At 49.6% G+C, this 14,898-nt stretch overlaps 1 long non-coding RNA gene across 1 annotated transcript; it reads left to right on the forward strand.

The window, feature by feature from the left end:
- Positions 1 to 4,811: 4,811 nt before the first annotated feature.
- LOC132343872 (uncharacterized) lies at positions 4,812 to 14,682 on the forward strand. Its single transcript, XR_009492875.1, has 4 exons — positions 4,812 to 4,960; positions 6,738 to 6,768; positions 11,095 to 11,170; positions 14,556 to 14,682. It is a non-coding gene; the product is annotated as an uncharacterized lncRNA (long non-coding RNA).
- Positions 14,683 to 14,898: the final 216 nt, after the last annotated feature.

The raw sequence follows: 14,898 nt of genomic DNA on the forward strand, positions 1-14,898 counted from the left end.
AACAGTCCCCCTCCACGAAGAAAGGTTGTTGCATCCCACACAAATTGTAAATATCTGGCCAGATACTCCTCTGGGTGAGAAACCTGTTTAGAATGATCTGAACTGAGAACTGAAGTGTGTTTTACATCCTAATACACAGTAATTTTTTTTCCCCTTGCACGGTTTTAACCTACATGGAGTCTCCCAAGCAGCTACTACAGCGAAAATTGAGAAAGATAGTCCTTTGTTCCGTTGCAGGATTTTACCGAGACTGTTCAGTTAGATGATCCCATTCCCAAATGCAAGGCCTCTCGTGGTATCTGAGTGGCCAATACAAGAGCACAGTGTCAGCCTGCATTTGGAAATGCCATATTCATGATGAATGTGTGAACAGGTACACATCACTGGCTTAACACTTTACTACGCTGATTTTTTAAGTGATGTACCACCTTTATGGCAGAAAGCAAAGAAGAACTACCTGTGGTGGATTCATTTTGATATTTGGCAAAACTAATACAATTATGTAAAGTTTAAAAAAAAAAAAAAAAAGAACTAAAGAGCCTCTTGATGAAAGTGAAAGAGGATAGTAAAAACATTGGCTTAAAACTCAACATTCAGAAAACTAAGATCATGGCATCTCTCATGGCAAATAGATGGGGAAACAATGGAAACAGTGAGAGACTTTGTTTTTGGGGCTCCAAAATCACTGCAGATGGTGACTGCAGCCATGAAATTAAAAGATGCTTGCTGCTTGGAAGAAAAGCTATGACCAATCTAGACAGCATATTAAAAAGCAGAGACATTACTTTGCCAACAAAAGTCCATTTAGTCAAAGCTATGGTTTTTCCAGTGATCATGTATGGATGTGAGAGTGGGACTATAAAGACAGCTGAGTGCTTTTGAACTGTGGTGTTGGACAAAACTCTTGAGAGTCCCTTGGACTGCAAGAGGATCCAACCAGTCCATCTTAAAGGAAATCAGTCCTGAATATTCATTGGAAGGACTGATGCTGAAATTCCAATACTTTGGCCACCTGATTCGAAGAACTGACTCATTGGAAAAGACCTTGATGCTGGGAAAGGTTGAAGGCGGGAGGAGAAGGGGATGACAGAGGATGAGATGGTTGGATGGCATCACTGGCTCAATGGACATGAGTTTGAGTAAGCTCCGGGAGTTGGTGATGGACAGGGATGCCTGGCGTGCTGCATTCCATGGGGTTGCAGAATTGGACACGACTGAGCCACTGAACTGAACTGAACTGATGTGGGTAGATTGAAGTACCAATGAACTTTATTTCTAGGGAGAAAAGATGTTACCAAGCATCTGCTGTAGGACAGGGATGCTGGGACTGATGGACCACTTAGCCTCCCAATTCATAGATGGGAAAATCGAGCCCAGGAGGCACAGTGATTGCCGGATGTCACAGCATGAAAAAGCGAAACCAGAATTAGGATCCAGGTCTCCCAGTTCCTGGTTGAGGGCTCTTTCTGCTCACCCATTAGCTTTTAACAGCCCTTCTCAGCCTCTTCTCTCTTGATGAACTCCATTCCCTACTAAAAAGGTGGATGAAGATTTTTTTTACTGGAATATAATTGTTTTTTGGGCTTCCCCAGTAGCTCAGCTGGTGAAGAATCCGCCTGGAATGCGGGAGACCTGGGCTCAATCCCTGGGTTGGGAAGATCCCCAGGAGGAGGGCATGGCAACCCACTCCAGTATTCTTGCCTGGAGAATCCCTATGGACAGAGGAACCTGGTGGGCTACAGTCCATGGGGTTGCAAAGAGTTGGACATGACTGAGAGACTAAGCACATTATTGCTTTACAATGTTGTATTAGTTTCTGCTATGAAAAGTGAAAGTGAAAGTCGCTTAGTCGTGTCTGACTCTTTTCGACCCCACAGACTATACAGTCCATGGAATTCTCCAGGCCAGAATACTGGAGTGGGTAGCTGTTCCCTTCTCCAGGGGATCTTCCTAACCCAGGGATTGAACATAGGTCTCCTGCATTGCAGGCGGATTCTTTACCAGCTGAGCCACCAGGGAAGCCCAGTTTCTACTGTACAGTGAAGAAAATCAATTATGTGTATACATATATCCCCTCCCTCTTGGACCTTCCTCCCATCCCACCTCCATTCTGCCCATCTAGGCCATCACAGAGCATCGAGCTGAGCTCCCTGTGCTATATAGCAGCGTCTCACCAGCTATCTGTTTTACACATGGTAGTGTATACATTGGAGAAGGCAATGGCAACCCCCTCCAGTGTTCTTGCCTGGAGAATCCCAGGGACGGTGGAGCCTGGTAGGCTGCCATCTATGGGGTCGCAGAGTCGGACACGACTGAAGCGACTTAGCAGCAGCAGCAGCAGCAGTGTGTATATGTCAATGCTACTCTCTTAATTCGTCCCACCTGCTCTTTCCAACCCTGTACCCACATGTCCATTCTCTTCGTCTGCATCTCTATTCCTGCCCTGCAAATAGGTTCATCGGTACCATTTTTCTAGAAGGTTTTTTTAACTTGTGGAGTTTTGTTTGTAATTTATTGGAGACTTCCTGTAAACCCAGGGAGGCCCTGGGCTGTGGAAGCCCAGCAGTTTGCTGGTGTCTGGTGCTTCTCCCTGCGGTCCAGTCCTGCCCCTCTGGGTGAGGCGGGAGCCGGGGGGCGGGGCCGCACGTCCTCCCGTGGCATCAGCCCAGACACCAGTTCCTCTCCATCTCGGGTGTTTTTCCAGCCACCAAGTAGATCTGAGCGAGACTGTCTATTCTTTAGATGACTACCTTTCAACTCAAGTTATGGTTTTATAAATAATATATACGGCGAGTCGGTGCTGGGGGAAGGACGTTCATTCCGCTCTGAAATATTTATGGCCTGGAGTGTCTGCTTACTTTTCTTTGGAGTCATTTTTTAGCACGGCGTGCGGGAGAGTGCGACAGCCCAGAGCATCTTTGGAGGCGGCAGCATGGATGGCCCTGCCAGCTTGGCTAGGGACCTATCCATCCCGTGGCCGACGGGAGATGGCGGCTCTGCCCTCAGAGCCCTCCCAAGAGCAGATCTCCTAAATTATCTCAGGCAAGGCTCTGCACCAGTGACAAGAATCAGCGCCACTGCCTTGCAGACAGACGTTGCTTTCCAGCGTGCAGCTGGGAGAATATCAGACACTACATCAAGATCCTCAGATAGGATCTCGAATCCTTGGGCTTCTCCTGGGAGGTGTGCATTGGGACCTTCATTTTATAGATGGGGAACATGAGACTCAGAAAGGTTAAGGAATTTCTCAAGGCATGCATTCCCAAGTAGGAGCTGGATTTTTACCCAGCCTGGTTGACCCCTCATCTCAATCTTTTCTCCTGTACCAGACTGCCACCTAGCCTGGCCCATCACTCAGTGGTAGCTGGGTGTGAGTGAATGGATTCTGGATAAGTTTCCATGGCAGGGTCTGTCTGTCCACAATGGTTTGAACTGCTGGGGGGGCTTGGATCTGGAAGTAACAATCTGCACTGAACAGCTGGGCTTAAATCCCAGTTCTAAGGTGATAGATGCATTTTTGCAAATGCCTAAGTGGGTCCAGGTGGGAGTCTGAATTAAAGAATGATAGTCCTCAAAGGACCCTAGAGTCATCTTGTCTGACTTACAGGTGGGAAGTTAAGAGCCTGACTGGGGTAGGGACTTGCCCAAGGCCATAGAAGTATTTTGGCTTCCCTGGCAGCTAAGATGGTAAAGAATCTGCCTGCAATGCAGGAGACAAAAGTTTGATCCCTGGGTCAGGAAGATCCCCTGGAGGAGGAAATGGCAACCCACTCCAGTATTCTTGCCTGGAGAATCCCATGGACAGAGGAGCCTGGTGGGCTACAGTCCATGGGGTTGTAAGAGTTGGACACAACTTAGCAACTAAACTACTAACTACTATTTTGAACCCATTGGTCATGATGGTGTCTCTTAGAGTCCAGTCATCTGGTTAACCTCACCTCCCTCCTGTAATCCTTTCTCTAACAGGAGAAAACCAAGACTTGAAAAGGGAAAAGCTTGGTCAGAATCACACAAAGGAAAGATATAGAGCTGCATACTTCATTGGTCTGGCTATAAATCAGCTAGTGAATTAAGTAATTTTGAGATTGTGCTTAAGGACAAAATTCCCAAGCATTTCTGAATTAGCTGGACCATAAAGTGAACTGTAGTTAATTAAAAATATAGATCTTTAATCAATGATTTGGATTGAATGGTGAGGATGGAAATATCCCACATTGTTTTCCCACCTTAAAGGACAACTTCCTATAGGAAATAGACACATGTATTTGGGCTTCCCTGGTGGCTCAGAGGTTAAAGCATCTGCCTGGAATGTGGGAGACCCAGGTTCAATCCCTGGTTCGGGAAGATCCCCTGGAGAAGGAAATGGCAGCCCACTCCAGTATTCTTGTCTGGAGAATCCCATGGAGGGAGGAGCCTGGTAGGCTACAATCCATGGGGATGCAAAGAGTTGGACACGACTTCACTTCACTTCACTTCATTCCTGACAATAGATGACTCTGGGCACCCTGAGGGCAGGGCTGTTGCTGAGCTATCACTGTGGCAGGCGCCAGAGAACAATTGTGAAATTAGTGAATGATGATCTTTCTGAAAAAGTCCAGCTCATTTCTGAGCCAGCGGGAACAGTCAGATTGTCCTTTCCTGGCTGCCTTTGGCCTTCTTCCCCCATCCATCCCCCCACCCCTGCTGTAAGGAAGACCCCCTTGTGGTAGATAGTCTCCAAAGATGGTGCCCACAATGAACCATGCCTCCTGCTAGTCATAGCCCCTCCCCTTGAATATGGGCTGTTCCCATGGGCACCAATAGAATGTGGTGAACTTGACTATGTGTCTTCTAAGCCCACATCAAGAGAAGGCTCTGCAGCTCCCGCTTGGATCTCTGGTAAGGCTTGCCCTGGGGGAAGCCAGTTGCCATGTTCAAAGTCTGACTACTCTGAGACTGCCATGTTGTAAGGAAGTCCAAGGTAACCACACAGAGAAGTCTGGTGCAGGAGGTAGGGGTTGAGGGGGAGGGAAGGGGAAGAGGGATCTGGCCCAGGCCCCCACTGAGGTGCCAGATGTGTGAATAAAGAAACCATCCTGAATTTCTGGCCCAGTCAAGTCTTCAGGGGACTCTCACTCCTGCTGCCACCTAACTGCAACTACATGAGCAACCCTAGGCCAGAACCACTCACCCAGATGAACTTGGTTGGCTCTATAAAACTATGAGGAAAATAATAATAACATTTTTAAAGTCACTGTGTTTGGGGCTGGCTAGTTATGTAGCAATAGACCACCAGAACACCTCGTGTTGCTTATGGCATCTGGGCTCTGGGGTGACACGGAGGTTTCAAATATCAGCCTTCTCACAAATGAGACACAAGCCAGGCAGCCTTTTGAAGCCCAGAGAGTCATGTTACACCAGAGATGGCCTGTCCACACCAGCCGAGAAAGAGGGCCTCAATGCCCTCCCCCTCTGGACAGTCCTCCAGTACCTCAGGTCACTCTTAGCAACTTTTATCTGCCTTTGCTTTCTGACTGTCTCCCAAAAAGTGAGGTCAGAAGGTCCCAGAGTGTCCCTGGGGGTGTCTCAAAGAGTGTCTCGAAGCGTGTGGCGGGGCTGCCCCCCAAGCCCCGTGCCTGTAGGGTCCAGATAAGATGAGCACAGAAACTGAACATAAGGGTCTAGACAATCGAGTGGAAAATTTGACATTGCAATGATAGCTAAGCTTTGACCCATAGCCTTGTCTCCTTGAACAGAAAATAGATATCATATAATACAACTGGCCATTGTCAACTTGTGACAATACAATTGTGAGATGTGTCATATTTGGCTTAAGCAGTGTCCTGATGGTGTGCAGTGGGATCACGCACTGTCCCTGATGGATATCTAGTTTGAGAAGCTGAGTTCGAGCCAGTACTGGGCCTTGGTGCCTCCCCCTGTGGGAGGAGCCAACTGGAGGTCATGCATGCCATTGGAGAGTGCAGTGTGGGCTGGATCTCAGCCCCTCCCCCACCCCTTCCCACACCCCAACCGGGTACATTTGTGCAGTGCACAGACTGCCCAACTGTCCATGGTAGCCAGGAGTGGAGGCTCGCCACTGCAGTGAGGACTTGAGAGCCTAAACTTGTTCTTCCTCCCTAGACCTTTGAAGATGCAGGGCATACCTCACAAGAGAAATCTGACTTCCAGTCTCTCAAGGAAAAGGACTGAAGGATCCTAGGACTTTGCATGCCGTTTTTTGTAAAACAAGCCTATAACATCAGACCCTGGAATCAATGGCTTGAATTTCACTTTAAGTGCACAAGACCTCAAGTAGCAAATTCACTTAGGCCAGGGTTCTTTGAAACACCTGAGGAAGAGCCAGAAAGCTCAGTGGGCCACAAGTACCAGCACTTCTGGAGGCCAGGAGCCAGCTGGTTTGGGCTGACTGGGAGGTGGCCCCCCCAGCCCGTTGCACCTGGGGTTGTTTAGGAGAATGCCAGGTCTGGATCACCCCCAGCAATTCCAGAGTTTTTAGTCCAGGGCTAATTAAATCCTGGCACATGACTCAGGCCAGCTCACCTCCCAGGAGGGTATCCTAGCAGGGGGCTGAGGGTCTCTAGCAAGGGAGAGAACTTGCCCCAGGGACCCCCTCATGGACAGGCCTGTAGCTGACCAGGGATGGGCTTGGGGGTGCAGGGGTGACTTGCTCGTAGATCCATTTTTTTTTTAATATTTATTTTTATTCATTTATTTGGCTGCACCGGGTCTTGTTGAAGCACACAGGATCTTCCATCTTCGTCATGGCAGGTAGGAATCTTTAATTGTGACATCTTTTTCAGTTGTGGCACTCAGGATCTAGTTCCCTGACCAGGGATAGAACCCAGGCCCCCTATATTGGGAGCATGGATCCTTAGCCACTGGGCCACAAGTGAAGACCCCCATGGATCCTATAAGTGATCCCTTTAGTGAGGTGACCACATTCTATCTTTTTTTTTCACTTCAGCTTTATTGAGGTATTATTGACAAACAAAATTATAAGATGCATCTTGGTGATTGGAACACACTAACAGTGTGAAAGGAGTCTCCCCATCTAGCTAATTAACACATCCATCACCTCGCACATTTATCCTGTGTGTGTATGTGTGTGTGTGAACTCAAGTTCGACTCTCAGCAAATTTCAATTATATAACATAGGATTATCAACTCCAGTTGCTGTGTTACTCATTAGTTCCTCAGACCTTATTCATCTTAAAGCTAAAAGTTTGTGCCTTTTTACTAATCTCTCCTTATTTACCCCAGCAACTACTTTTCTACTCTGTGTCTGAGGGTTGGACTCTTTTTTTCTAAGATTCCATGTGTGAGTGACACCTTGTCCTTCTGTGTCTGGCTTATCTCACTTAGCACAATGCCCTCGAGCTTCATCCATGTTGTCACAAATGGCAAGATTTCCTCCTTTCTCATGGATGAATAATATTTCATAATTTGTATATATCACATCTTCTTTATTGTTCACCCATTGGTGGGCTTCCCTCCTTCATAGCTCAGTTGGTAAAGAATCCGCCTGCAATGCAGGAGACCCTGGTTTGATTCCCGGGTCGGGAAGATCCCCTGGAGAAGGGATAGGCTACCCACTCCAGTACTCTTGGGCTTCCCTTGTGGCTCAACTGGTAAAGAACCCACCTGCAATGTGGGAGACCTGGTTTCAATCCCTGGGTTGGGGAGATCCCCTGGAGAAGGAAAAGGCTACCCACTCCAGTATTCTGGCCTGGAGAATTCCATGGACTGTATAATCTATGGGGTCACAAAGAGTTGGACATGACTGAGTGATTTTCACACATTGGTGGACACTTAGATTTTCCCAGGTCTTGGCTATTGTGAACATCACTGCAATGAACAGAGGAGCAGACATCTTTTCATCCTATTTTCTTCTTCTTTGAATAAATACTCCAAAGCAGGATTACTAGATCATCTGGTGGTTCTATTTTTAATTTTTTGAGTACCTCCATACTGCTTCCCATAGTGGCCGCACTAATTTACATTCCTACCAACGGTTCGCAAAGGCTCCTTTTTCTCCACATCCCACCAGTGCCTGTTCTCTCATCTTCTTGGTGACAGGCATCTAACAGGTATAATATGAGGTGATATCTCCTTGTGGTTTTGATTTGCATTTCCTCATTGCATTTGCACTTCCCGCTAGATGGCTTTTTATTAAATAATTTAATGTAAAAAACAAATACCCAGGGGCGCCACTTATTAAATATCTACTTTAAAAATATTTATCTATTTACTTAGCTGCATTGAGTCTTAGTTGTGGCATGTGGGATCTTTAGTTGTGGGGTGAGGGACATAGTTCCCCAACCAGGGATCAAACCCAGATTCCCTGCATTGGGAGTGCAGAGTCTTAGCCACTGGACCACCAGGGAAGTCCCAGACATCAGTTTTTGATGGTCACTGTGCTTGAGGCTCTCATCACTCAAACTCATTTCTTCGGCCACACCACAGGGCTTATGGGATCTTAGTTCCCCAACCAGGGATTGAACCCAGGCCTCAGCAGTGAAAACACCAAGTCCTAACCACCAGACAACCAGGGAATTCCCCAAACTCATCAATTTAATAACCACCCAGTAAAGAAAGTGGGTGTGGTGGGTAGAATAATACTGTTTCCCTAATCTGTCCCATAAAGATGCCCGTGTACTATTCCCAGGAACCTGTGAAGATGTCACCTTCGGTGGCAAGGGAGAAAAAAGGTTGCAGATGGAATTAACGTCACTAATCTCAAAACCTTGCAAGTTTTGAGGGCAGGCCCTACAGCTCTGTGTTGATGGTGGGGAGGATGATCGAACCCCTGCATTCACATCATGCTGCTGAGTGGACTCTCCTTTGAGGACAATGCACATGGGCAGCACGGGCTGTGAGTTATTCTCTCTGAGCTCTGTGTCGTGGAACCTGGATCAGGACACAGGTAACTGCAAGTGTGATCCCTCATAGGCAGCTGATCTTTCTGGATTACTCAGACCTGGGTTTAGCATTGAGTAATGTTGTTCTTCGGAGAAGGCAATGGCAACCCACTCCAGTAGCTCTTGCCTGGAAAATCCCATGGACGGAGGAGCCTGGTAGGCTGCAGTTCATGGGGTCGCTAAGAGTCGGGCACGATTGAGCGACTTCACTTTCACTTTTCACTTTTATGCATTGGAGAAGGCAATGGCAACCCATTCCAGTGTTCTTGCCTGGAGAATCCCAGGGACAGAGGAGCCTGGTGGGCTGCCGTCTATGGGGTCGCACAGAGTTGGACACGACTGAAGTGACTTAGCAGCAGCAGCAGCAGCAATCAGCTGATGCAGGGGTCCCAGCTTTGATCCCTGGTCAGGAAACTAAGATCCTACATGTTGCACAGTATGGCCAAAAAAAACAAGAAAGTCTTTTTTGGGAGTTCAGCGGTTAAGACTCGGAGCTACCACTGCAGGGGTGAAGGGTTTGATCCCTGGTCAGGGAGCTAGGATCCTGCACGCTACATGACATGGCCAAAAAGTAAAAATAGTAATAACAATCACTTCCCTATAGTCCACTAGGGGCTTCCCTCATGGCTCAGACGGTAAAGAATATGCCTGCAATGCAGAAGACCTAGGTTCAATCCCTGGGTCGGGAAGATCCCTTGGAGAAGGAAATAACAACCCACTTTAATATTCTTGCCTGGAGAATTCCACCGACAGAGGAGCCTGGCGGGCTACAGTCCATGGGGTCGCAGAGAGTTGGACATGACTGAGTGACTAACACTTTCGATAGTCCTAAGAATTTTGTGAATTCAGACACCTCCCAGGGTCAGCTCAGTTCCAAAGGAGCCTGTGCAGTTTGTTTTGTATTGGTCATGTTTTCAGTCCTCCGTTTGGCTCTTCCTCAGGCTTTCCTCCACATATAAAGAGCCAAAGAGACGTGTTTTGGTCACATAGTGGGGAGAATAAATGCCCATTTATCTCCCATTCCTTTTGGCCATCAGAGAGGGCGGCCAGCACAGATTCACCAAAGGTCTCTAGTGGCAGGCCATAGTGATCTAGCCTGGGCCTGGGCCTTGTCCCTGGCTGGGTGCCTGACAGAGAGAAGGACATGGAGGCCAGCTAATTGCATCTGTGGCATGTGCTGACGGTCGGGTTTTCCCAGGAACTCTGCCCAGGACGACCTTGACCAGGTATGTCTTCCACAGGCCCTAGGGGCCCTGGTTGAAGCCAGTAGTTGGGGCCCGCTCGAATCTGCTCTGGGGAACATACGTCATCTCTGGGCAAGTGGTTCCCTTTGTGTGGGGTCTCTGGGTTCTGCCAACACCCAGTCATCTCTTCAAGGAGCACGCAGGTATTTTTGCGCTAGGAGACACCCGAGGTCCTGGGGCTAGGAAGGGCCTCCAGGGTGGGGAGTTGGGCTTGGGCAGAGCTTAGAGTTAGGGAGCCTGGCTGTCCCCCCAGGAACAAGGGGGCTTTCTGCCTTCTCACAGGCTGCCTCCCCTGGGGGGGTGGCCCTGAGCCCTGCTGGCCACGTGATCAGGACCACTGGATAGACAAGTAGGGGCGTGGTGGGGTGGCCATCTACTCTGCTCAGACCCTGCGTGGAGGAGCGTCCCCACCCCCACCAAGAGCCCAGGAAAAGGGCTCCACATGCCCCGTCGTTCGCCAGTGGGCCTTGCACCCCTTAGCTGAATGTCCCCTTCCCCGTGGGGCCTCCCTTGGTCATGCTGTCTTGTCACCCTCTTGGCCCCACCCCAAGGCTTTCAGTCCCCCTTTCTCTCCTTGGCACTTACCACTATCTGACCTCGTGTGTGTATGTACGTATATAAAATATTTGCTTACTTATTTGTTTGGCTGCATTGGGTCTTAGCTGCAGCACACAGGATCTTCATTGCATCATGTGGGATCTTTTGTTGCAGCTCACAGACTCCCTAGTTGTGGCGTGTGGGCTCAGCAGTTTCTGTGCACAGACTTAGTTGCTCCACGGCATGTGGGCTCTTAGTTCCCCATCCAGGGACTGAACCCACGTCCTCTGCACTGCAAGGCGGATTCTCAACCACTGGGCCACCAGGGAAGTGCCTGACCCAGCGTATATTTGTTTTACTTATTTATCGTGTTTATTGTGTGTCTCCCTCCACAGAATATAAGCTCCGAGAGGATAAGGACTTTGTCCATCTTCTTCACCAAGGTGCCCCCAGCACCAAGCACAGTGTCAGGTAAAAGGTAGAGGCTCAAAATGTATTTGTTGAATGAATGAATGAGTGAATGAATGAATAGGGGGAGTGAATGAATGAAAGAAGTCCTTGGGAAACGTGATTCTCCCTCCAAGGCACCAGCGAGGGCAGGGGAGTGAAGAGGCTGATTTTTTCACAAAGCCAGCAGCAAGGGAGGCTGTTTTAGGAGGTCGGCCGAGGCAGCTGTGAGCTGGGTGCTGGATGACAACCAGCTGCGGCCTGAGTGCTGACGTGTTCCAGCTGTGCACACGATGCTCCTTCATCTCCAAGATGAGAGTGGTACAGCAGACCTCGGAGCTATGAAGGCCACTGAGGGGTCCTTGATCTCCGGAGACTCTCGACAGGGGTGCCTGGTGGTGTTTCTAGCTTGATGGCAGTGTCGTCCCTTCTGAGGGGGCAGAGGAGCCAGGAGCATGAGCTGGGCTGGGGTAACAGACAGTGGGGTGGCGGGTCTGGGGTTCTGGGGAAAGGAGGGAGTAGGGATGGGCAGAGGGAAGAGAGCAAGACCCGGAATTCCACATGGAAGGATGGTTCTAGAAGGTCAGGGTCCCTGAAAGTGGGTTCTGGATGGGGTGTGTGTATGTGTGTGTGTGTGTGTTGTGGGGGGAGTTTAATAGGGATGCTTCAGGAATCAGCACCCCGGTCGGGGGATAGAAGCGGGGGGCACAGAGGGAGAGCTGGGAGTTGCAGGCGGACATCAGTCAGCCTGCAGGACCTCCTCGCTGGGGCTGGGCCTTCGCCACCCTGCACCCATCACTCATGGCACGGGCTGCTCCAGGCAAGGATCTGGCCTCGGGTGGTGTGGCTCTTCTCAGCAAAGGAACACTTTCCCAACCAGTGGGGGTGGTCCTTTGGACCTTAAAGAGACTTGGAGTGGGCAGTAGAGCACCCACTCGGTGGGTCATGAGGGTAGCTGTCCTGGCTCCACTGTGGCCACAGGGTCCCCCTCCCCCTGCCTTGGGACTTTGTGACCCCGAACCATGGTCCTCTGGTCCCCTTCCCATTCCCCAATCCCGGCCCCCAGGTCCTCTCCCAGAATGATCACCTAAGAGGAGGAGGGCTGCGGGGAGTGGGAGTGAGCTGGGAGGGAGGGAAAGGATGTGGAGGCTGTGAGCAAGAAAGGGGAGAGTAAGCCGGGAGGGAGGAACGGCGGGTCTGGACACCAGGCCCCTGACTCTGCTGCCTGCCTGCTGTGTGGCCTCAGGAAAGTCTCCTCCCTCTCTGATCTTCAGCTTCCTCACTTGCATAACAGGGAATTGGAGCAGTGGGAGCCTCGGAGGAGGTGGGGATGCGAATGAGCTTGGCCACACGTGAAGAAGCTCAGTGGGAGGCCTGCATGGGCCCACTGGATGTTCAGGATCTAGTCTTCGCCCAGGCTGTGTTGCTGGGGCTGACACCTTGGAGCCTTGCCTCCTGCCTTAACCTCTCTCCCTGGGACACATCAAGGGGTTTCTGGGGTGGCCTCCAGGCTGGGGGACACTGGTGCTCCTCGTCCCACCATTGAAGCCAGGGGGACACTTGGCTGCATCTGAGTGGGTGAATATACAACTGGAGCAGCTCTGCCAAAGTCAGGCTCAGGAAACAAAAGCCCAGGTCCCCTCAAGGCCTGCATAGCCAATCCAGGTCTAGTGAAAACAGCAATTATGAGCTGTGTTATTAAAGGCTGCAGGATTTTAATTAACAATGGAATTACCTGGTGGTGGGAGCGGGCGAGGGAAGGGATAATGACAGATTGCAGGAAGACGGTCAGGCCGTGGCTTCCACCTCTCAGCTCCTGTGAAGCCTGGGGAGATGGCAGGGCCAGCTTTCCAGTCACTAATAAGGTCCCTCTGCAGAGTCCTCAGGGGTGGGCTGGCCAGAAGGGAGGGGCTGCTTGTGCTCCAAGCCTCCCCGGCCCCCTACTTCTCACTTGCTCCCCATGCCCCAGCCCCACTCCCAAATTCCAGGTAGGAGAAGTGAATGATGGTCATCAATAGACTTTTTATAGGTGGCCCCCTCCTCCCCAGGGCTGACAAGGCATGAGTGGGGTGCAGATGATGGGCCCAGATGGCTCCAGTTGGGGCCAGGAGGGGGAGCCCAGCAGAACCCAGGGACTTCCAGCTACAAGGCCCATGGGGGAGGAGGATGTGTTCCCCACTTGGGTCTCCCACCAGCACCCCAGAATCTCCTGGGGCCTCTTAACTACTCAACGGCAACAATGGAAGTGAGAGGGCAGTGGAAAATAGTATTTTCAATGTGCTGAAATAAAACTACTTTTATCTATCAGCACAGCAGGCAGAAGGATCATTACAAAAACTCAGATAAATGTCATTTTGCTTGAAATGTTACAGTACTGCTCACTTGGCTCAAAGCCTTTACAAAAGCTGCAAGACCCTCTGTTAGCTCTGACTGCCTCTCAGTCCTTTCCCCTCACACACTGCGTTCTGTCCACTCTGGCTTCTTTGCTGTTCCTTGGATTTTTTTTTTTTTGGCCACACCTTGAGACATGTGGATTCCTGGGTTGGGAAGATCCCCGGGAGAAGGGAAAGGCTACCTACTTGTATTCTGGCCTGGAGAATTCCATGGTCTCTATAGTCCATGGGGTCGCAAAGAGTCAGACACGGCTGAGCGACTTTCACTTTCACTGAGGCTTGTGGGATCTTAGTTCCACAACCAGGGATTGAACCCGTGCCCCCTGCACTGAGAGTCTTAACCACTGGAGCACCAGGGAAGTCTGCCTTGCTGTTCCTTGAATGTGCCAACCACACTCTCGTCTTGGGATTTTTGCACTAGTCCTTTGCACCAACTGGAATACTCTTCCTTCAGATATTCATTCACAAGTCACTTCCGCAGAGGTCTGCTCTGACCACCGTCTCTTCTGCAGGCATACCTGACTTCCCTCATCTTGCTCTTTTCTTTTTGATGTGGGTTTTCACTCTGTAATATACAAGACACTTGGTTTGTCCTCTTTGTTTCTTATCCCTGCCTTGTCTTCTAGAAGGTAAGATCTTCAAAGGCAGGAAGTTTTGGAGTTTTCTTCGCTGAGGCATCCCGAATCCCTAGAATATGTCCTGGCATGCAGTAGGCCCCTAAATGAGTATATGCTGAATGAATGAATCAATTCTATATTCAGCCTGAATAGGAGATGAACGACAGGGAAGCCTGGCGTGCCATGCTGCAGTTCATGGGATCACAAAGAGTCAGACAGGACTTAGTAACTGAGCAACAGCAAGGAGATAAAGACATTTTCAGATACGTGAAAATTCAGCCGGACCAGTTTTTTTTTTTTAAGTTTTTTTCTAATGTGGCCCATTTAAAAAATCTTTATTAAATTTGTTACCATATTGTTTCTGTTCTATGTTTTGATTTTTTTTTTTCTTGGCTGCAGGGACTCAGCTCCACAACCAGGGATCCAACCGACATCCCCTACATTGGAAGGTGAAGTGTTACTCACTGGGCAGCCAGGGAAGTCCCATCTGCCAGACCTTTATAAGATAAAATCTGGTTGTGCTTGAGGAATGCAAATGCTCTCTGGTGAAAATACGGTCCATGGAATTCTCCAGGCCAGAATACTGCAGTGGGTTGCCTTTGCCTTCTCCTGGGGATCTTCCCAACCCAGGGATCGAGTCCAGGTCTCCTGCATTGCAGGCAGATTCTTTATCAGCTGAGCCACAAGAGAAGCCCATATAAGTGTGTGTGTGTGTGTGTGTGTGTGTGTTTTCTTGGCCGCG

Source organism: Bos taurus, chromosome 25 (genome assembly GCF_002263795.3).
Source record: "Bos taurus isolate L1 Dominette 01449 registration number 42190680 breed Hereford chromosome 25, ARS-UCD2.0, whole genome shotgun sequence".
Classification (NCBI taxonomy): Eukaryota; Metazoa; Chordata; class Mammalia; order Artiodactyla; family Bovidae; genus Bos; species Bos taurus.